Raw genomic sequence first — 22,674 nt, forward strand, 5'->3', positions numbered from 1 at the left:
AGTTGCTTGGTGCAACAAATACTTGCTCCATGCAAAAATATTTCCTCTCCAGTGTAAAATTTTTGTAAAAATGAACACAATATGTCCATTAATTGCTATAAAAGATTAGTCACTTTCAGACATTGGACAGCCAATGACCATGTACATATATAAAGGAAACAGCTGACAACAGCTATGTGTAAGATTGATGTGAATGATGCGTTTATTTGTGGGATGGTTACTGCACTCCCCAGTTGGTGAATAGGATGCAAAGGGCAACATGCCGTCTTAATCTTTTTAAATTTAAAGTCATTAAAGTAATAACAGTATTTATGTCGTCAAAACACTTTGTAAACATTAGCTAATGAATCTTCACTCCATCTCCAGAAGAAAGACACTTTATAGATGGGGATATGCATGAAGAGATGTAATAATTTACCCAAGGTCGTGGGGACAGTCAACATTAGCAAAGATTGGTACACATTGTTCATTAGAACACATTCATATCGGGAACAATTTCTTAAATATTTGATTAAAAATATATATAACCCTTCTCATCCAAAACAAAACAATTCTGCAGCTGTGACAAATGCTTTGTCCAGAAACAACATGACCTTGTACAGTGTCATTTCCTCCACCTTTTGTCAAGTAGGGCACTCTGCTCAGTTTGATTCCCACAGCATCTAATCTGAAGACAAATTATAGCACAGTACAATTACCTGCACAATCCTCCACAACTTGACTGATTTTTAATAAGCACTTTATATATCAAATAAGATGATTGCTTGACAAAACTTGCTCTCACAGACCTGGCTATTCTCTCACATGCCACAGCTAACTGTTCTAATGCAGTTCTAACTGAAGGCATTAAATTAAAAAAAAAAAACAGGCAAACATTAAAATTGTAAGCCTGCTCTTCAAATTCACAGCTGGAACCAGCTTCACCTTAAGAGGGTGATAAATTCAGTGGGCCAAATTCACAGGAGGGCTTGATACCAAGGACAAACACAGCTGTGCCAGCCAAAGAGATTACTGCTCTAAGCTTGCTGCCAACCACTTGTCACCACTCTCCCCTACTTCTCAGGGGAGCATCTCCTCAACCACTTCCCTTTGTCTAAACAACTCCATTTGTAGGCATTGGTTAACTCCACTCGCTTGGACTGAAATGAGGAGGAGAGGTTCATGAGTAGCCAAGCCAACAGATCTGAGCAAACAGAAGCTTTCAGCAGACCAACAGGAAAGAAAAAAAAAAAGAAGAAGGAAAAAACAAAAAAACAAACAAAAAAAAAAAAAAAAAAAAAAAAAAAGAAAAGAAAATACAGAATCACAGAATTTCTGGGTTGGAAGAGACCTCAAGATCATCGAGTCCAACCTCTCACCTAACGCTAACAGTCCCCACTAAACCATATCCCTAAGCTCTACATCTAAACGTCTTTTAAAGACTTCCAGGGATGGTGACTCCACCACTTCCCTGGGCAGCCTGTTCCAATGCCTCACAACCCTTTCAGTAAAGAAGTTCTTCCTAAGATCCAACCTAAAACTCCCCTGGCGCAACTTAAGCCCATTCCCCCTCGTCCTGTCACCAGGCACATGGGAGAACAGACCAACACCCAGCTCGCTACAGCCTCCTTTAAGGTACCTGTAGAGAGCGATAAGGTCACCCCTGAGCCTCCTCTTCTCCAGGCTGAACAAGCCCAGCTCCCTCAGCCACCCCTCGATACCTTCTTCCACTGCTGTGTAGTCCTGGATATACGTACACATTTCAGGACAAGGGGCTGGAGCACAACCCTGCAGACAGGGATCTGGTGGTTTTAGGTGATGGTAAGGTACACGTGAGTGTCTTGGTGACCAAAAAGGCCAATGGTATCATGGGGTGCATTAAGCACAATATAGCTAACCAGCCAAAATAAGTGATTGCCCCAGTATACTCAGCATTGGTGCAGCCCCACCTTGAGCACTGTGTGCAGTTCTTGGCTCCACAACATAAAGACATAAAAGCATTAGAATGTGTCTAAAGTAAGGCTACAAAGATGTGCAGGGTCTAGAGGGCAAAATGTACAAGGGGTGGCTGAGGTCTCTTGGTTTGCTCAGCCCCGAGCAGAGCAGGCTGAGGGGAGGCCTCATGGCGGCCTGCAGCTCCCTCACGAGGGGAGAGGAGGGGCAGGCGCTGAGCTCTGCTCTCTGGGGACAGCAACAGGACCCGAGGGAACAGCATGGAGCTGGGACAGGGGAGCGTCAGGCTGGGGGTTAGGGAAAGCGTCTGCACCCAGAGGTTCTGCTCAGGCACTGGGACAGTCTCCACAGGGCAGTGATAATGGCTTTAAGCCTGTTGATGTTCAAAAAGTGTTTGGCCAATGCACTTAAATACATGGTTTAACTCTTAGGTTGCCCTGTGTGGAGTCAGAAGTAGGACTTAATGATCCTTGTGGGTTCCTTCCAACTCAGGATATTCTATGATTCTATGATCTGTTTGCAATGCATGGTTACTTGAATGCTGAGGCAACACAGTGATGCTACTTACACCTTCCATCATCAGGGGATGGTTCAGTCCCACTCCTACTTCCACTCCATCATAGCATCAGTCCTATTGTGTATCTCAGTGCATCCTCGCATTGGTAATTCACTCACCTCTGAAGGAAAAGAAAGAGAATGTTGTTTCATCATTTCACTTTTTGAAAAATTTCCTTCCCCCTCTGTAGTGGAAACTAATTTTGTTCCATTGTTTCATATTTTTTATCCTCTTTTCCTACATGCTATACTGTAATCTGTTTTCCTCCAACTGTAGTTAAGGAGATACAGCCTCAAAAGGAGAAATGAGTTTTAACATGGGCAAAATAGTACAGAGATCTCTCTGAAACAAGAGACACCTATATGCCTACTGAACATCTGCAAGCTGTTAAGGTAGTTATAATAATTCTTCCTTCTTTTTTCCTCCCAAACTATATTCCAACCTGTTCACTTTTTGGTGTTCATCTAACCATAACAGAAATAAACCTGGAGATTTATGCTGAAAAAAAAAAGATCATTTTTTTTTAGGCAAGAAGAATTTGATGCCTTTTCATAGTAAAGCAACATTAGCTCATTTCTTACTAGACCAGCCATCCTTTCTTTCCATTAACTTCAACATTTTCTGCCTCAGGTGTATGATTAATAAAGGGCCAAAGCTGGATCAGTTTATTTATCCAAATAATCCAATTAAGAACAGTGGGGAGTCCAACTGCTGGTAAGGAAAATAACCCACCTGTTGAATTGTTTGGACCAAGTAAGAGAAAATGAGTCCCATCTGTTTTCTCTATATTCTTAAGGCAGAATGAATAGCTCTGCAGGAAAATACATTTCTGGTGTATTTTTAAATCATCATAGTAAAGTTAGAGGCTATTTTCAGACAGTAGAAAAGAAAAAAAAATCTGGAAATGAGTACTATCCCAGATGCCTAATTTTTAAGTCGGGCACAGAGCTTCATTTTAACAGAACCATCACTGAGCCATCACTGGTGTGCCACACTTGGAAAAAGGGAGTTCTGTTTTTCAGTGCCATTCTTAAATGCTTTCGTCATTATAGACACCAGCACTGTGGCAGACTGTGTCTCCTAAACATGTTGGATTATATTTAATAGTGTTTCATCTCAGACATTACATGCAGGGAATGAAGAAATTGCCTACGTGTAATAGAGCTATCAGGACTGGAAAAGAGATACCAAAGGGGCACCAGGGAACATCTGTAATCCTGGAATTACTTCAGAATGGGGTCAGTCCCTAATTGATTTGTCTTTTGTTGTTGTTCACTTTCTGATCAATTCCATAAATCAGAGTATTCTTTCCTATATATGCATTTCTACTAAGAAAAAAAAAATGGGGAAAACGCCAGAACAAGAAAAAAAAAAAAGACACATATTCAAACAGCAGAAACATTACAAATCCTCTTACAATCTATGGCAATTGGGATTAGAAATGCCTCAGAATTCCCTTCTGCCATCCTCTTACTGACAAATCTGGGCTTCTCCAAGGAAATAACCCGAAGGCAGTGACTGCCAGATTAGGCCCATAGCTCTGACTTCCAAGGAGACATTTGTTAAGAGCCAGTCTTAACAGCTAGGATTCAGGGTCTCTATTATCTTGAATAGGCCCTTTGGCACTGTAAGCATTTTGGATCAACTCCATAATCTATTGGATAATGAGGGCAATGGTCCTTGGGGAGAGGAGAGGCTGGGAATGTACAGAGGTCCTGGGCCCACCATTCATGCCAAGTGGCTTGGTGGTGCTGCATGATGTGTGGGTGTCACACAGAGTGTGGGTGCCACTCACAGAGTGTTGATGCCTTCCAGGTCCTGCCATGTCCCCTGGAAATGGCCTGCATCAGACACAGGCCTGGGCTCCAGGGAGACTGATGGCCACCACTCAGGTGAAGTGCAGGTGCAGCTCTGAGCCCTCTAGTTAATATTCTCAACAAGCAACGAGTAAAACAAATTGAAAACCCCAGTCCTGAAGTACTCCTGAGTATCAGGACATTAGCATATTTCTCTCTTTATTTGAACCATTCCAGTGTCTTGCAATAAATTTCCACAAACCAGCAGAGAACAAAGGCTCCCCACCACCCCTGCTCACCTCCACAGATGTTTCCTTCCTGCACACAGGCACATGGGTGTCCTTGGGAAGAGAAACCATGATCTGTTCTCCTCTAGGGAAACGAGATAGCCATCTACTTATGAAAAAGAAAAAATACACTTCAAAGTCATGCGGGAACACTTGACTCTAGAGTCCTTGTTGTCGTTGTAACCCTACGCAACAACACCACTGTGGGCTGGATCAGCCCCACACTAGCTGCTGGAGGCAGAAGAGCTTCTCTGGGTTTCCCGTGTTGTATGGCTGGGAGGTGAGATGCTGCAGCTGGCAGCACTACCTGGGGAGTTACAGCCTCCCCGACCACCCCACAGCCCAGCTACCTGTCCCGGTGATTGAGAGCCCGTGCCCTGCAGAATAGCTCTTCCAAGTAGTGCAAGAGTTAACTATTTCTGTACTACTCATTTCTGTCTATATAAATTATTAATTCTGTCCAAATAAATTATTAATTTATGTACATGTAGTTTTTGTTTTGTTTTGTTTTAACAATTTCCATCTTCCAGATGATGTTCCTTCAATAGGAACCTACTCCCTCTGTTGCCAGGCTTACACAGCACTCCAAGATGTCACCAATCAGTCTGTTGCCTGGAGTCCCTAAGGGGTTTTGGATACCTCAGGGACATGTGGAAAGTTTCAGGAGTGTTACACTATGCAAAATGAGGTAAACACAATCTACTGCAAGGCAAAAAATGAGTTAATGCAATGAAGCACTTACGTTTTTCCACTTTTTTCAAAATGATGTTTTTGTTTACAGAAATGAATGACATGTCCAATAGATGGACAATGAAAGGAAAAAGGATTTCCTACACTTAAAGATGCTTTTATACAGGCAAGCAAGCGCTATACACTGAAAAAAGGAAAAGAAGGAAACTAACACCCAGCATGTGCTTTCAACTTCAAACAAGTGGGTAACTATGAAACAAAAGTTAAATGTATGTTTTGATATCTGAACAGGAAAGCCAACATCTTTTATGGGTATCAACACCTTTATTTTATAGGAACAACTCTTGAGGCTTGGAATGTGTTTTCCAGGCTCACAGTGGGAAAGAGGATTTCCAGGATGCAGACAACCTCTAACACCTCAGGAATCACAGCGTGGTCCAGACCTGACCTATGGAAGATGGACAACAGAGAAAGATGGGCATTTTCTGGTGGTACCTGAAGCAAGATTAAAAAAAAAAAATAGTACCTGGAAGCAGCTCTACTGGCCAGGCTCTTTGGCACCTTGCTTAGGTGCCTGAAGTCAAGAGGTAGAAATCCAGGTCACAGTTCTGAAAAATCTTTCATGATGTCACAGCTGAGACTTGTCTTCACAGTGCCCCTTTCTGTTTCCGTCCATAAACTTATGGCAACATATACTTTACTTTACTTTAAAGTACAGAAGAGCTAGCACTTCCAGAAAAATAAATAAATAAATACACAAATACATAAATAAAAGAGAAAAAAAAAACAAAACAAAACACAGTAAGAGTGGTAAACAGAAGGGGATACATCACTTGGAAGGGGAGAAGGCAAAAGAAAGGGCTGTGACATCTTTCAGAATCAGTGTTTGGAGATGCTGTACCTGATGCTGGGAAATAACGATTGAATCAAACCTTCTCAAACATTGCAGTCCAAGAGGATCCAAGATGAATACTCGCTATGGAAATATGTAACAGGAGGTGAACAAAAAGGGCTAAAACAGTGAAGACAGAGTTGCACATAGCTGCACAAGGAAGCTCATGGAAATCTTGGAAGTTTGTCTGCTCCTTATGAACAACCAACATGACAAATCATATTGCTCTCATGGTATGAGATCTGATGAGTATGAGGTCTGATATCTCCGGTGTCTCCGAGAAGGAAAGAGAAGGAAGGACAGCTGCAGCATTTTGACAGCATTTAGCTGCTGTGCTGGCTCACTTGGGAAAAAAAAAAAAAAAAAAAAAGCCTTCATGAAGCTGTTTTACAAGTTTAAACTTTATTCCCTTAGCTTACCTCATCTGTCCACAGCAGAGTCACTTAGGTTAATAGCTCTTTTGTTTTCTCTGTAGTGTCCTCTAGACTGTGTGGGTAGTGTGTGTCAGCATGTGTCAGGCCAGAGCTGACTCACCCCAGTGAAGCAGTCAGCCGGAAGAATTAACCATATCTCATAAACTTTACATGGACAAAAAAAAATAGACTGACTTTTAAGCTGATAAACAAAACCAATCAACCAACCAAACCAAACCAAACCAAAAAGTCTTGGAGTGTCTACATTTGTCACACAAAGCTTCCTTAAGGAGGGAGAGAGGTACCCTGAAAGAGCAATGCAGATTGTAGGAGGACTAAATTGCATTCTGGAGTTCCTTGACTGCAGCAATAAGTGAGCTTAAGACAATGAGACTCTTAATTCAGGCGCCTTGTTAAATGCCTAAAATGAGATGGGATGAATTTGGGCGGAAGCGTTCATGCCACTGCAACACCTGCAGACTCTGGTGAGGGTTGTTGCTGTGCTTCTACTTGGAGAAAGCTTAGCTCATCATTTTCCCACAAGCCTTTGATCTCATCCCAGTGGCTCAGCTGAAGTCACTAATACCCAAAAGCCCAAAGCATTCCATTTTCTTTTCAATTTAGAAAGAGAGTGGGTGGATAAATGAATGTACCAAAAGAGTTTAGGGAAACCAGAGAAAGAGAGGGAATATAATTTCAAAACTCTGCTCTCAGCAAGGTACATACTTCTTTCTCCTCTTACATGTTTTAGAAGAGAGTATCAGACTTCTGCTATTGCTGTAAAGTCTGAGTGTTTAAACAGACATACTGTCCTCTTGCCTGAGGACAGCTGCAATGCACAAAGTGCATTTTAAGAAATCATTATTTTTATTAACTGCAATTATACAGGGCAGTAATGAAAACAAGTAAAGACTATTACCCATCCCACCTATCAAAATTCAGAGCAACAAGCATCACTTTACTAAGGTATAAAGTAAATAACTTAAACCAGCCATTATTCTGCCACAGATGCAAAACTTTGCATTTCTCCTTTTTAAACCATTGAAGCTCTTTAGGTTATCCCAGTCCTCATGTCTCGGAATGAAGCTCTAACACTCATCTTGTCAGCCAAACATTCTAAATAAATACCTTGTACAAATTTGCTGATGGTTCATTTTGTGTTATCAATCAGGTTGTTGATGAAGATGTTAAACTCCTGAAGTACTCCTCTCATAAATGGCTACCAATTAAATATGAGCTACACTTTGAGCCCAGAGCATCAGCTGCTCTTCAATCCACCTAACAGTAGTTTCTCTAGACCACCTTTCTTCAGTTTCCAAATGACAATGCTGTGAGTGATGGCACTAAAATTAATAACAAAGTCAAGATGTATTCCATTTGTGTCTCTCACCTTTTCCACACAGTTATTCAACATGTTCAATCTATGTTGACTATTTCTCATAACCTTCTTATCCATCCCATCTGTGAACGGATCCCCAGAAGACATGTGCCATGATCTTTCCAAGAACTACAGTGAAGCTGACTAGCCTTCATTGCAGTGAAGTTGCCTGGGCCCTCCCTTTTGCACTTCTTAAGGACTTACTGCTAGCCATTTTCCTGTTGGCATGGACCTCTCCTAATGGTCATGATTTTTTGGACATTAACAGGCAGTACACTAGGAAATCACATAGGCCAGTTATCTCAGCTCACTTGGGAAAATCTCATTCAGACTCAACACGAGCCAGCAATGTGCACCTGCAGTCCAGAAAGCCAACCGTGTCCAGGGCTATGTCAAAAGCAGCGTGGCCAGCAGGTCAAGGGAGGAGATTGTCCCCCTCTGCTCTGCTCTCCTGAGACCCCACCAGGAGTCCTGCATTCAGCTCTGGTAACCCCAGCACAAGAAGGACATGGATGTATTGGAGAGAGTCCAGAGGAGGGCCACAAGGATGATCAGGGGTCTGGAGCACTTCTCCTTATGGGAACAGACTGAGGGAGTTGGAGTTGTTCAGCCTGGAGAAGAGAAGGCTCCGGGGAGACCTTACAGCAGCCTTCCAGGACCTAAAGGGGGCCTGCAGGGAAGGTGAGGAGGGAATGTAGTGATAGGACAAGGAGTAATGGCTTTAAACTAAAAAAGGGTAAATTTAGATTAGATATTAGGAAGAAATTCTCCACTCAGAGGGTGGTGAGGCCCTGGCACAGGCTGCCCAGAGCAGCTGTGGATGCCCCATCCCTGGAGGTGCTCAAGGCCAGGCTGGATGGGGCTTTGGGCAACCTGGTCTGGTGGGAGGTGTCCTTGCACATGGCAGGGGGTTGGAACTGGGTGTCCTTAAGGTCCCTTCCCTCCCAAACCACTCTGTCAATCTACGAATTCTTTCTGTCCTTAAGATTCTTCACTAATATTAGCTCCAGGACTTTGACCTGCCTGACCTTCTTGAAACCAATTGTCTCATACAACCTCTTTGCTGCCCATACTTGTGTTAATGCCTGGTATACCCCTTTTTTGTGTTACAGCTCATCAGGTAACTCTGTTGCTCACTGAACCTGAAGCTGCCATCCACAGGTACATTTGCTCCCAATTCTTCCCTTCCTGGGAACAGCACAGAAAAAGAGAATTGCCCAAGTGGATATTTTCAGAGTTTACATTAGAAAAGGGTTACTAACAGGTTGGGATCTGCTAAGTAACCCTAAGTAACCCTTCCAAAATTCCTTGTAAACTCAGCTACATGGTCTTCAGATGTTCATGAACTAGAAAGGTTTCTGAACATCCCTCTCAGATGCTAAGACATGGAACCACTTTTAAAATATATCATTTTTTAATAGCATACATAATCTGTTTGTTATCTAAATACATCCGTTCTACTTCCATGCATATAATGAATTTGGTTCTATATCAGGCTGCTTCCTTCTGTCTTCTGCTGCTGTCTGAAGAAACTTGATTTGATGCTTCCTCTACAAAGCTCACTTTTGCATAATGAAGAGAACAACAAAGATGAGCCATAGCACAGTCAGGGGCTTAGATGATGAAGTTTTGGTTTATTTTTAGAGCAAAGCTAGAGTATAGAGTCCTGTGCAGGCATAACACTGAGATTTTACTGCACTGCAGCTTCTGGGGCCTTGCACTTTCTGTAGTCTTTTCCACTTGTGTGAATTTAACAACTTCAACAACAACAAAAGTGAAAAATCTAGCAAACCTAAAAAGTCATTTTATTTCTTTATTCATTTTGGTGTCCCCCTGATTTCAAGCACTAAGGTAGTGCCGACTCAGGCCTCCTATACTGTCTTAAACTGTGTACTTGAAAATATACATATAAGAATGTATGCATTTTCTTACAATAGGTACAAGAAAAAAAAAAATCTCTGATGCAAAAAGGAGCAAGAACTTACCCTCTCTTGGGAGGAGAAGGCCGCAAGGCTTGCTGTGCAAAGACTTGATGTGGTACTAAACCAGATGCACCAAGGCAGTGTCCGTGTCCTACTGTCCAGGTTGTTCAGTCTTTCATTTCCCCCAGATCTATACAGATATAAATATATATATATATGTATATATATATATATATTTTTTTTTATATATATTTTTTTTGCTGTGAGAGCTTCTCAAATAAAGGTCTGGCAACACTTAGGCTCTGCCCTGTCATCTTCCCCCTTCCCAAAAGCATATGCTTTAGCCAGAAAAATGCTTGAGTATAAAATGAGTATAAGAGAAATAAGGGCTCTGCCTCTGCTTCTATCTGCTCAAGTGGTTACTTGTTCAGCAAGAATAAACTCTTTTTGTCCTTCTTGTATCATGCATCTCAGGTCAGGAAGATGGGAATCCTGTTACCCTTAGAAGCAGTGTCTCCTGCAGCCTTACCGGCTTTCAGAATCCTCTTTCCATCTCTTAAATCACACCGAGTGATTTACACACAGAAACACACAGAGCCGTGTTTGTTGGCCTCCTTCCTTATCTTACACATACAGAGCTCTGTACCTCCTTTCAAAAGGACTTTTGAGGTTTTCTCCAGCACTTTGGGTATCAAGTTATCCATTAACACCGTCTCTGCTGTCCAAGGTCTAAGTGCCCAATGGTTATACTTAGCACCGGTTCTCCAGCCTCCCTTGCTATCCAGGATGTTTATTTTCCATAAGAGCCTTACGAGTTTAAGCTCCTCACTGGAATTTGCATTTGCCTAGTGAATGTAAATTCCCTCCCCCTGGCACCTGGTAGCCTCTAACAAGGTAAGCCCTTGTTACAGGGTATCTGGTTCCCAAGAAAAGATGAAATCTCATCTCCCTGAGACCTCTTTGGCTTGCACCCTGTGCTAGCCCCAGGAACCTGTCAATGTGGGTGTATTTTGCAGTGCCCTGGGGGTGCTCAGTTTGAAGAAATCATCGGTACTGTTTAGCTCAGTCTGCAGGAGCCAGCTGGTCATGATTTGTGCCAAGTGGCTTTTTACTAACATTTACTGCTCTTGGCACGGTTTTTATGAGAACTTATCAATAACAGGGATTAGCCCTGATTTGAGCACTCGGAGACCAGACACTAGTACAGGCACACCAGTGCCCACCAGGAACCAGCTCCTTGCATACCCAAAGCCTTTCCCCACGTGGAAGTGCAGCGTGCTCCGCCACTGAAAGCTGCTGCTGCCTGCAGCTGTGCTCAAGCTTCAGCCACAGCAGCCAGCATCCACTGGCAGGTGTGTTACACCTTCGGAGCGGATAACACAGCCTCCAAAGCTTCTGCTCCTCAGTTTGCACAGGAACAGCAGATGCTCCTGGTTCAATCCCCCACGTGGATGCCAAGAGCTGGAAAGGGGCTCTGTTGCTGTTGTACTTTGTATATGCTGCGCTGGCAAGAGCACTTTTTGTTAGCATGACTGCATCTACGCTACGGCTTTTGCTGGCACGGATACGCTGTACTGAAACACATGCCTCTGCCCCAGCCAACATTCCTGCTGCAGCCAGCATTTCCAATGTAAGCCTCACTGGAGAGCTGGGCGGGCTGGGCTTGTACGCAGCCCGCGGCGTCTGTCTGCTCTAGGGCGAATTGTCTGCCCTGGGGCATCATGTTCCAGCACTGTTCCTCGCCTGCAATGCCCACCCAGGCCTGGAAATGTTTCCCATTTTTCAGTCTGAAGAAGCTGTCTCAGAGCGATGGTAGATTTACACTCAGTACATGGTTACCTATCCTGTGATTTCTGCCTCACCAGGAACTTTTCTTGGGCCTCAAAGAGTGTGGAAAGTGTGGAGCATGGCTGTTTTTAAAGCGAAACCACTCCAAAATACCCATCTTCAGCCAAACAATAGAGGTTTGGCACCATCCATCGCAGTCTAGCCAGCTTCCAGCTCCCTCTGAGCATGCTCACCAGAAGGAGTCACACTGAGACAGCCACTGTCACATACAGCCAGGGAAAATGAAGTGCAGGGAGAAGCTCTGCCTCCCACCTCCCACTGATTCCCCCACAGTAAATTGTTCTGCAAAATTAATTAAGGTTCTTTGTATCTTCAATTCTATATTTGGCAATAATTCTTTATGCTTACACATTTTGTAAGTGCCAAAGGGAAGAAAAATGCTATTAATTGTTACAATTTATGTTGCAAAAAAAAGCTTTCTTCCGAAGGAAAAAAAAAAAAAAAAAAAAAAAGAACACTTACCTGAGCTTAATCAGGCTGTATCCTAGGGCTTACCTTAACTGAAAGCATTCCTGAGATAAAGCAAATGTCGTACTAAGATGAAATGTGTGGTGCAGTGCTGGCCACGGATGGTCAGTGTGAACAAGACCAGATCTGCTGAGTTCAAGGACACCCCTCTGAGGGGTGCCCACCTCCGAGGACAAGGACTAAGAGCAAGATCACTCCAAGAGCACACCCCTGGTACTGACTGTACCAGGCTGGGGAGTACACATCTTCAAAGGTCTCTAGCTGGCCCATGCATGCTGGCCAAACCAGGCCTCGATGTAGGCCTTTCCCACGTGGAGAGAGTAATTTTGGTGGCCAGGAGCCTGGCCTGGTGCAGGAGAGCAGTGGGAGCTGCTCTGGGGGTGCAGGCTGAGCTCTGAGTTACGCCTGTTGCTGCCTGAGGGCTAGCACAGAGGCACCAGCAGGCAAATTGTTGTACAGGCTCCTAGGAGAGCCCTATGTTGAGCAGGAAACCAAAGTGCTAAATGGCTGGGGAAAACAGAGGGGATCCATCCATTTAACACTCGGGATGTAAGGCAATAACCAACTTCAGACAATTTTGCTTCACATCCCCAGGAGTCTGACAGTTTGTCTTATTTTATTGCCCCTCAGTCCCTGCCCAGGGACAGTGTGCATGCCAAAGTTCACCTGCTCCTGGCCGGGATCTCACTTTCTCCGCAGAACCTGGAGCTGTGGGCTGCTGTACAGGGAGCACGGCCTCCAGCAGCTTCTGCAGCTCGGCCAAGCAGACCTGAAGCCACAAAGGGAGCTGCTGCTGCAGTGTCCAGCTTGCAGCTGGCTGCCTCCCAGGGAGGAATTTACAGCCCTTAACTAAGCAAACCTTGAACAGTAAGAGGCAGAAACCCGAGCTGGCCAAAAGGAAATGCTGAGAGGAAGTGCATTAAGTAACCTCAGCCCTGCTCCTTGAGGCCTGGATGTCCTCCCACAGCTCCCTGCCCAGGCAGGGGATGCTCGCCCCTCTCAGCCACGTTGCTCACTCAGGGACAGTGCCTCTGCTCTGGGCTATTTTAGGCTGTCTGTTAAATGGGTGAGGAGATGTTTATGTTTTATGTTTATGTTTATGTTTTTTCCTTCTAGCATTATGTATTAAAGCATCGCCTGATGCAACAGCATAGACATCTGCTGTGGTCTTCTACCCTGTGCATACAGATAACATTAACGGCTCAGGCTCAGCTTTCCCTCTACTCTGCATCAGAACAGCACCTTTCTTTCTCCCCTAGCTTTTTCCCCAGCACCTTGCTTTTTCACCCACCAACTGCCAGTGCCCCCAGGTCTTGACCCAGAGACCCCTGGAGCTCACTCAGCTGCCATTAGGACCTTGGCGCTCCCTGCTGTCCAGGAAAAATGGATCTTACTCACCATTGTCCCAACAGGTTTCATGATTTCTTTCATTGCACTGAGCAATGAAAGGCAGCGTTTTGCTAGCCGTGGTTGCAAGGGAGGTGGCCAGCAGCTGGTGCCATCTGTTTTCCTAGCCAGTTCGCCCAGAACCTCAGGCATGGCTAAGGAAACGGGCAGGAGACACAAGAGGAGACACAGGGGTGGCAGATTGCTGAGAGGAGGCAGAGGACACACATGGGGAAACATTGCTGGGACACAGCTGGAGATTTTCTCTTGTGAGGAGTGCTATGTGCTGGAGGAGGTACCTCTGAGAGACCATGGCCATGGGTGACCATGCAAAGAAATCAGTGCCCTGAGCTGCCTGCTGGCTTGCCAGAGGAGCTGGGAGGGACTGTGTGCAACGGGTGGTGGAAACAAGGGGAGCAGAGTCTAGGAAGGGGGTGGAACATTGCTTGGCTTAAGCTGAGTCTGGGGAATGGGAAGGAAAGGTTCCCTAAGTGTTCAACTGTCTTCTTTTCCTTTTTTATCAAAAAAAGTGATTAAAATTTTATGCTAATTTGGAAAATAAATAATAAAAAAAAATCCAAGTCAAGACTGTTTTGCCAGTGATACCCATTGCAAGCTGCTTTTTTCATTACACAGTAGTTTATAACTAGTCCCATCAGTCTATTTGGGACTCCAAAGTCCTTTGATGAGAGACCATGCTCTGAAAATAACACTGCTCTTTTATAAAGATATACTTCAAAAACAGCCACAAGTCCCTTATATGCCTCAGTTCCTGCAAAAATCCCTTTACCACTGTTGCCTAGTTCTGTTCTCTGCAGATCTTTCAGTTTCTATGTCCATAAATGCTCCTCCTGAAAAATACAGTTCATTTTCTCTGATAGCACATACTGCCTCAGTCTCAACATCTTGATGCACATTGCCTGGAATAAGCAAAACAAGGTTTCATTTCAGAGGTTCTCAAAATGCAGCTGACGTTCACGCTCACCCATATACTCCCAGACTTGCACAGTGACTAAAACACTAGTTTTTTTCCTATTTGTTTTTTAAACAACTGGCCAGTGAGCTACCCCACTGTCGAATAGGCAAAAAAATAAATTGTCCCCATGGGACATCTTTGCTGGCACCTTAAAGCTTGTTCTCTTCCCTGGGTTCACTCCTCCCATGCCCTCAGAGTGGTGAAGGTACAGCCCACCTCACTGGACCATAAAGTATTTTTTGTGTGCACAAAGAGCAATATCTCCATGCACAACCCTGCCTCACTTTATGTGGAATATGGGGAAACAGTTGTGCAAACCTGTTGTGCATGTGGAAACCATCACTCCGAGACCTTGGCTAGCTTCACTGGAACACCAAAAGGCCCACTGCATCTCTGAGGACTATTTTCCTATAGAGTTTCAGTCTTTCCTTACCCCCACCCATTTTGACACCAGAGCAGTTCAGAACAATCTATTGCTTTTTTTTTTCCCCTCCCTTCAAATGAAGGGAGAATATTTTCCCTGTCTGCAAGAGTAACTGAGCTCTGTTACTCGCACCTTTAAATTAAATTAATCCCAGGGAAGAAACCCAGTCTGGAAAACTTCAGCTCACATGCTGAAGATTTCAGAGTGTAACTAGCATCTGAAAATAGAGAGCTACCAGGAGTAGCTTGACTGTGATACTCCAGGTGTATATCTCTGTGAAGAACTAGGAAAAGAATCACTCTGTTCCAGGCAGAATACGGATCATGGAATCCTAGAATGGCTCGGGTTGGAAAGGACCTTAAAGATAATTTATCTCCAAGCCCCTGACACGGACAGGGATGTCACCCACTTGATCAGGTTGCCCAAAGCCCCATCCAGCCTGGCCTTGAACACCTCCAGGGATAGGGCATCCAAAGCTTCTCTAGGCAACATGTTCCAGTGCCTCACCACCCTTACAGTGAAGGATTTCCTCCTAATGCCTAGTCTAAATCTATCCTCTTCTAGTTTAAGACCATTTATGACCACTACTCTCTGGGTGCAGCCATCAAGACAATTCCTTATCCACCGGATGGTCCTCCCTTCAAATCCATGTCTTTCCAGTTTAGAGATTAGGATGTCATGTGAGACTGTGTCAAAAGCCTTACAGAAGTCCAAGTAGATGACATTGGTCGGTCTTCCCTTGTTGACTGATGCAGCTACTCCATCATAGAAGGCCGCCAAGTTGATCAGGAATGATTTTCCCTTGGTGAAGCCACACTGGCTGTCTTGGTTCACCTCCTTGTCCTGCATGTGCCTTAACACCATTTCCAGGAGGATCCGTTCCATGATCTTCCCAGGCACAGAGGTGGGGCTAACCAATCTGTATTTCCCTGGGTCCTCCTTTCTGCCCTTTTTAAAAATGGGAGTGGTATTTCCCTTTTTCCAGTCACCAGGGACTTCACCTGACTGACATGATTACTCAAATATGATGGAGAGCGGCTTGGTGACTACATCAGCCCATTCCCTCAGGACCCTGGGATGCATGTCATCAGGCCCCACAGACTTGTAGTTGTTGTGTCAGGAGGTCCTGAGCTTGTCCTTTGCTTACAGTGGGAGGGACTCTGCTCCCTCAGCCCCCACTTAGAAGTTCAGTGACTCAAGAGATGTGGGAGGCCTGACCACAAGTGAAGACTGAAGAATTTGTTAAGTACTCCTGCCTTCTCCACATCTGTCATTACCATTTCTCTGTCTTCCTTTTTTCAGAGGTGATACACTCTCCTTAGTCTTTCTTTTGCTGCTAACATACCTGTAGAACCCTTTCTTGTTATTCTTTGCATCCCTCACCAAGTTTAGTTCTCTCAGTGCCTTGGCTTTCCTGATCCCATCCCTGCGTATCTAGGCAGCATTTCTAAACTCTTCTCAGAGCACATGGCCTTGTTTCCACTGCCTGTGCATTTTCTTCTTTTACCTAAGTTTAGCCAGCAGATCCTTGTTCAGCCATGCTGGTTTCCTACCTCTCCTGTGTTCTTTATTCCATATGGGAATAGAGAGCTCTTGCACTATCTGTCTCAGTGGAGAAACAGGGGAAAAGAGCTCTCTGATGGAGATTACCACTTCTTATGGACCAGAGCCTGGGGAAAGACTGCACCTGCAATAGCTTCAGCAGTCCTTATTTGGTGGATTTAAGAACTTTTATGCCCTTTCATTTCTGTCATTGAGCCACCCTCATTCTTCAGCATACTTGGCATATCTGATGTAGAAAGTACTATTTTTGCCTTTTACAGCTAGGATCTCTAGAAAAGAGATACTGAGATCAGGGACCTCGGAGATATTTTGGTTCCTAATTCAAAGGAGGGCCAAGTGCTTAATGCATGTAAAGGTTTGGGATTTACCCAGTCCAGACTTGTCTCCCAGCTGGGAAGGACACACTGCAGTATGAACAGATAGGCATATGGCATCCTGCTGCTGCTGCAGGCTTCTGCCTTTGACGCTTTGGCCATGGCCCTGCACCAGCTTCTCAAACACCATAAAACCACCATAAAGCAATAGCTAGGAGCAAGTACATGGCCACACAACCTGCCTGTGCCAACCTCTTGCCTGACCTTGCCCTCACACTGCATGCAAAATTTGCCATTAGCCTGTCAAAGCTCCTCCTTTGCCCTGTGAGCTCCAAGAGCAATGGAAAGAGCTGTCCTACAGCTCTTCTTCCCTCAGACTTTCACAGCTGTATGAATTTCTGAAGCTATCACAGTCAGGCCTAATGGCAGCAGATTTTCAGAGAATTAATTCAGATGTTTTGGAGCTGAGCCCTTCCCAAATCTTCTTGAAACTCCATGAATTTATTGCTAATGTTGATTCCTGAGAATCACACCTTCAGCCTCCAAAGCACAAAAAATGTCTCTTTTGTTAGAGGATTTAACTACTGCTTAGATTCATTAGCAAAGGTAATTTTGGCCTAATTAGTCTTCTAATTTCTATGTTATCCCTTGTAGAAATATGCCCTCAGAAATTAGTAAAATGGCTTATAATATATGCTAATCACCATAATCTAATTCGTCTTTAATTATACATGTAATAGGGAAACTAATTGGCAGATGAAGGATATTCTGAAGGGCCAAAATATTTAAATCAGGAGAACAGAATACTATCAATTAAACAACTGAAAAAATGTTTTCCAATATGTGGAAGAATATGAGTTTCCTAAAGCAGAAATATCAGATTGTTTAATTTCTATTAAAGCTCCTTATTGCAGCAAAACTGATTAATAAGTATAATGGTAATTGAGGTCTTGGTCTTACAATGCCTGCCTGGGTTGAAATGGAATATTTAATACTAGAGGCAAAATTTAGGAAAAGTTGTTTACAGAATAGAAGGCAATGTATAAATAAAGTTGCAAATTATTATAAAGTGGTTTCAAAATGAAATTTTTGTAGTTTCTAATTTTTCTACCTGCAGGAATAACGTCACTGTAGTCCAAAGTTTCTGGGTCTTGTAGCAACTTTTCAGTGTGTTTTTTCCTATTCCGTGGATTTAATTAGCAATGGCAGAAAAAAATAGCAATTTCCTGGGCATTTACTATTTCTGTACTTGAAAAGTACACTTCATATGAAGTACTGTCAAGTTCTATCCATGCTTTAAAGGTTGCAGTGTAATGTGACTTCGCACGCACAGCAAGAGAGAGAGAAAAGGAATAGGTATTCTGTAGTGATGTCAGAAGGGGGTCATTTGAGAAGATCTTATTACAAAAAAAAAGACATAGATTAATAAAAAATGAAGATATCCATGGTTTCTGGCATAAATGTTTGAAAAGATAAGCATTTTCTGAATTGCGTGCTTTCTGATTAGAGGAGAATTCAGATGAAGATCTGGAATTTGTCTGGATGAAAACCAGCTTTTTGTTTAATAGTGGTTTTTATAATGCATTTTTGTTTAGTTTATTTTTCCTGTTATTAGACTATAGTTGACAAAAACCAACATGTTTTTGCTTTGTAAGCACTCCAGTCCAATCAGTACCTTACTCAGCTCTTGAACTCAGTGCTGAGTCTGGAAACACCACAAGGCCACGGGGGGAAGCTGATGCATGCGAGCTGCTCTCCCAGCCAGATATTTGCCAGAGCTTGTCCAGCAGTCCTGCCTCTGCTAGCCTTACTTTGTACCTGGCCCTGCAACTTCATCCACAGAAGATTTTCTCTTCAAAACAAAACAAACAAAAACATCACAACAACAAACAACACCACAGTCACTCACATTTGCACCAGTTTTCAAGCATTTGGTGTCCAGTTTCACTGTTTCCAAGGGCAAGTTATGTATCTTAATCAAGTACATGGAGAGCATCCACACTAGATTTGGGGGTATTTTAAGAAACTTGAATTATCTGTTAGTTGTGTGAGTGCATAGTGAAATCCAGGATGTCAGAAAGCTGTGTGGGGCTGTGGCTTTTCAGCTCTAGCAGGAACTCCTGTCAGATAGCACAGAGGGAAAGCAGCTGTCCCCAGGGAAAAGCGCATCATTACCCCTTGCTGCAGCCAGTGCTGGACCTGCTTGTCTTTCCATCCACAGCAGAATTTGGCCCAACAAGTTCCAGCAAAGTTTTGCATGGGTTAAATCTGTTTTCTTCAGTACAAAAGCTTTCAAGGAGACTTGATCCCACTGTTAGGCAGGTTCTTTTTGAGCAAAAATATATTGGTATCTTACTGTATTCAGCATTTTGAATCAGAGTGCATTTATGTTATTAGAAAGATACTCAAACACCCCAAATTTCTCCTTTGTACCTTCAGGCTGAGACACTGTTGGACACACTGCTGGCCAAGCCAGTGTTGGGAAGCTGAGAGAACACATAAGAAAAGAGCACAGAAGAGAAACTTTATTTGGGTTTTTAGCAAGTGCACTGTCAGATGCAAAGACTCTCACTTGATCTGTCCTTTGGCATTTAAACAAACAAACAACAACAAAAAAGATTATACCTGTTCAGTTTGGGGTTGTTTTGTTTTGAAATATGAAGTCTTGTACTGAAGGCTTTTTTAGATTGTCAGAATTTTAGTTTCTTTTATACCATTTTTTTTCTGTTGGTTTATGTCAGCAGTGGGTTCAGCCTAATGAATATCATGCACTGACATCTCCTAATTTAGGCAACTTAAAATACCAGTGATTATATTTTTAATGACTTGTGCATACATGGGGGAAGATTCCAGCCTTTCAGCAACTGGCAGCCAAGATCCCAGCACAGTGAGGACTGGGATGCCATGACATCTGCTAATCTTCTTAAGAGAACCAGCAGCACAGTGGGACATGCCTTAAAGCTTGTTCTTAATTTTTTTAATATATTTTATTAAATAGGGAGTTTGGGAATCAGAGCACATTCATACATGTGTTGCTTCCTCTGACAATAGGACAAAACCAGGCCAGCTACACAGAATAAATTAAACATGAGCCAGTTGAAATATTAATTTAAAATAATGCTCTATATAGACATAGATCTTTCATGATGACAAAATATTCAAAAGACTTTCTAATTGTCTGTGAATTTGGAATATTTGCTGAATAATTTGAACAAATAACTTTCCCATGAGGTATTACAAATTGTTTGTTTCAACTATCCACCAAGTCTTCTCTTTTGGCTGGTAACTTAAGTCATCTGGTATTGATTACTGCTGTTGGAACACAAAATGGCAACAAATTTAAGCAAAAACAACCTGCCCCTTTTGTAAGTGCTCACAATAATTAAATGATATTGTTACAACTGGGAAGCCTTCAGAATACCAGTAATCTTCTGAACATTTATAAACCATCAAAAAACATGAGCAGACCTCTAGCCAAGCACAAAAGGGTGATTTTTTCCAACAAGCAGAGTATGTTATTCAATGTGTTCTTCTAAAACAAAGAGAGTCTACTTAAAAAATCTCAGTAGGTCAGTGGAAGTCTCCACAGACAAAGTGGGTCTTGCATCAGACCTCTACTGATAACACCCTAGAGCAGCACAGGAGCTTGCCAAGGCGCTGGGAGATGCCTTAACCGCCTGCAAGCGTGGTCAAGGATCAGCCCTTGTCCTCTCCTTCCCCATCAGACTCACTTAGCAAGCCACACACACGCACAGTACTGCAGACATTGCTGCAAATGATCATCGTGTGGCTCACCGCACGATCCAAATGCTGCCACTGCTGATGACCCTTTCAAGGAAATACGTAGCGGATGTATTTAAACCTCTATATCCAAGGGGCTTTGTGTGGATGCAATCTGTCGGCAAATGAAGCCACAAGCTAGAAGTGGCTTCCATTTCTGAAGTAACTGTGTAGTTTAAGGAAAAGTCAAGCGGGAAAGGTTATCACCCATCCCTCGTGGGCTTCATTTGAACTTCATTTTAATTTTTTCCACAGATGTATCGCTGAGCGAGCCCAAATGCGGCCACACACCATAGATTATGAAAACACACGTACAAAAGATGCAGAGCAGTGAAGAATGATATGAACAAATCTGGATGACATTTAACATAACTGTTAATGGTCATATTGTTCCTGGGTTTTATTGAAAATTGCCAGGCGGGCTCTGGAAAATATGCGCTGTTGGGAATCTGTTCAGAGTTTTTATCAAAGCTTCTTTGCAATTAGTGGCAAATTATTGTTCATTCCTCTGGAATTCTTTGAAATAAGATCACCCTGATTTCAGCCTGATACTATTCATGGCCCCGCAACGCACAGCTCTATGGGAAATGAGTTTTAATAATAAACGTAATAGCAAGTATTAGCAAGCAGCAACGATAAGAAGCTAGTGCCGTTCATGGCATTTTCCCCTTCAAGGGACCTGACGAATCTTAATCTGTATGGCTCCCTGTGAGGTGAGCCCGTGAGCAGCTTATCTATCTTGGTAAACATGCCGATAGGAGCAGCTCATCCTTCAGTCCTGGGGCTGGTGAGTCACGGCCTGATAAGCTCCAACTCGGCGGCAGAAGGAGGCGATGGCCAGGCAGGCCTGCAGCAGGGCCTGGGCCCGCTTTGTCCTATACTTATATGGGCTGGATGTGGGCACAGCAGTTCTTGGGCCTCTGCTGCTGCCTCATGTGCCCAGGAACTGCTGGGGCAGGCTCAGCTGGTTGGAGCTGCTCATCAGACGTGCTTCGGGCACTTCACAGCCCTGCGAGTTGATCTGTTTTTGTTGTGGATGGTGGGAAGACACACATGTCAGAATTGCTTGCCTGAGGCCAGAGTGCTAGCACTGAGGCAGAGAGCCAGATGTTCAATGAGGCCGTCAGCCCCATGCTTCCAAACATCCCTCAGCTCCCGGGCTGCTTCTGTGTCATGCCTCTGAGCAAGGAAATCTCTCACTTCCCACATGCCAGTTCTCCCAGGTGAACACCACAAGTCCCAGCTATGGGGTCCATGGGCTGAACAGTGAAGCCTGGACAAGCTACAGAGGGCAAAGGTCCCCAGTGGAGATGTGAGGGCCTCCTTCCTACGTCCATTTCTATTTTATAGCAGCCTTCAAACACCTGAAGGGGCCCTATGGGAAAGCTGGGGTGGGACTCTTTGTCAGTAAGAGCCCATAAGACACAGGGTTTTAAACTAAAGGATGGTAGGTTCAGATTAGATATTAGGAAGAGATTCTTCACTCAGAGGGTGGTGAGGCACTGGCACAGGTTGCCCAGACAAGCTGTGAATGCCCCATCCATGGAAGTGTTCAAGGCCAGGTTGAATGAAGTCAACCTGGTCTGGTGCGAGGTGTCCCTGCCCATGGCAGGGGATTTGGAACTGGATGGTCTTTAATGTTTCTTCCAACCCAAACCATTCTGTGATTCTATGATCAAGGACAGCAAGTACAGACATGGAGGAAGGAGTGCAGAGACACCTGGTTGGCCTTTCTTCTTCAGGGGAGGTATCTACCTCCTTGCCATCCACTGTCTGTATCACTGCTTTTCACAAGCAGACACTGTGAAATCACTGCAGTGGTAGTAAACGAGAATTAAATGTTCTTCTGTTGGGGAGCTGCAGTCTTCATGCAGCAACATCTACATCGTTCACAAGTGTGGTGCTGGTGGGCCACCAGGGTACAGAAAAAAATATATTTTTAGATAGAGCATTGAGAAAAAGAGAACATTAAAAGTATTACGAATAGCTGGTTTTGTTCAGTGCTACAAGGCATGAGGTAAAGAATATTAACCATGAGGGAAAGAGCTG

The 22,674-nt window shown here is 43.7% G+C and overlaps 1 long non-coding RNA gene across 1 annotated transcript; it reads right to left on the bottom strand.

Annotated features, from left to right (window-relative positions):
- Nucleotides 1-617: 617 nt before the first annotated feature.
- Nucleotides 618-10,044, bottom strand: LOC311435374. Its single transcript, XR_014692088.1, has 4 exons — nucleotides 9,930-10,044; nucleotides 4,584-4,677; nucleotides 2,501-2,609; nucleotides 618-667 (listed from the first exon to the last, which is right to left on the bottom strand). It is a non-coding gene; the product is annotated as an uncharacterized lncRNA (long non-coding RNA).
- Nucleotides 10,045-22,674: the final 12,630 nt, after the last annotated feature.

The sequence above is a fragment of the Aythya ferina genome, assembly GCF_964211825.1.
Source record: "Aythya ferina genome assembly, chromosome: 1".
Taxonomy (NCBI): Eukaryota; Metazoa; Chordata; class Aves; order Anseriformes; family Anatidae; genus Aythya; species Aythya ferina.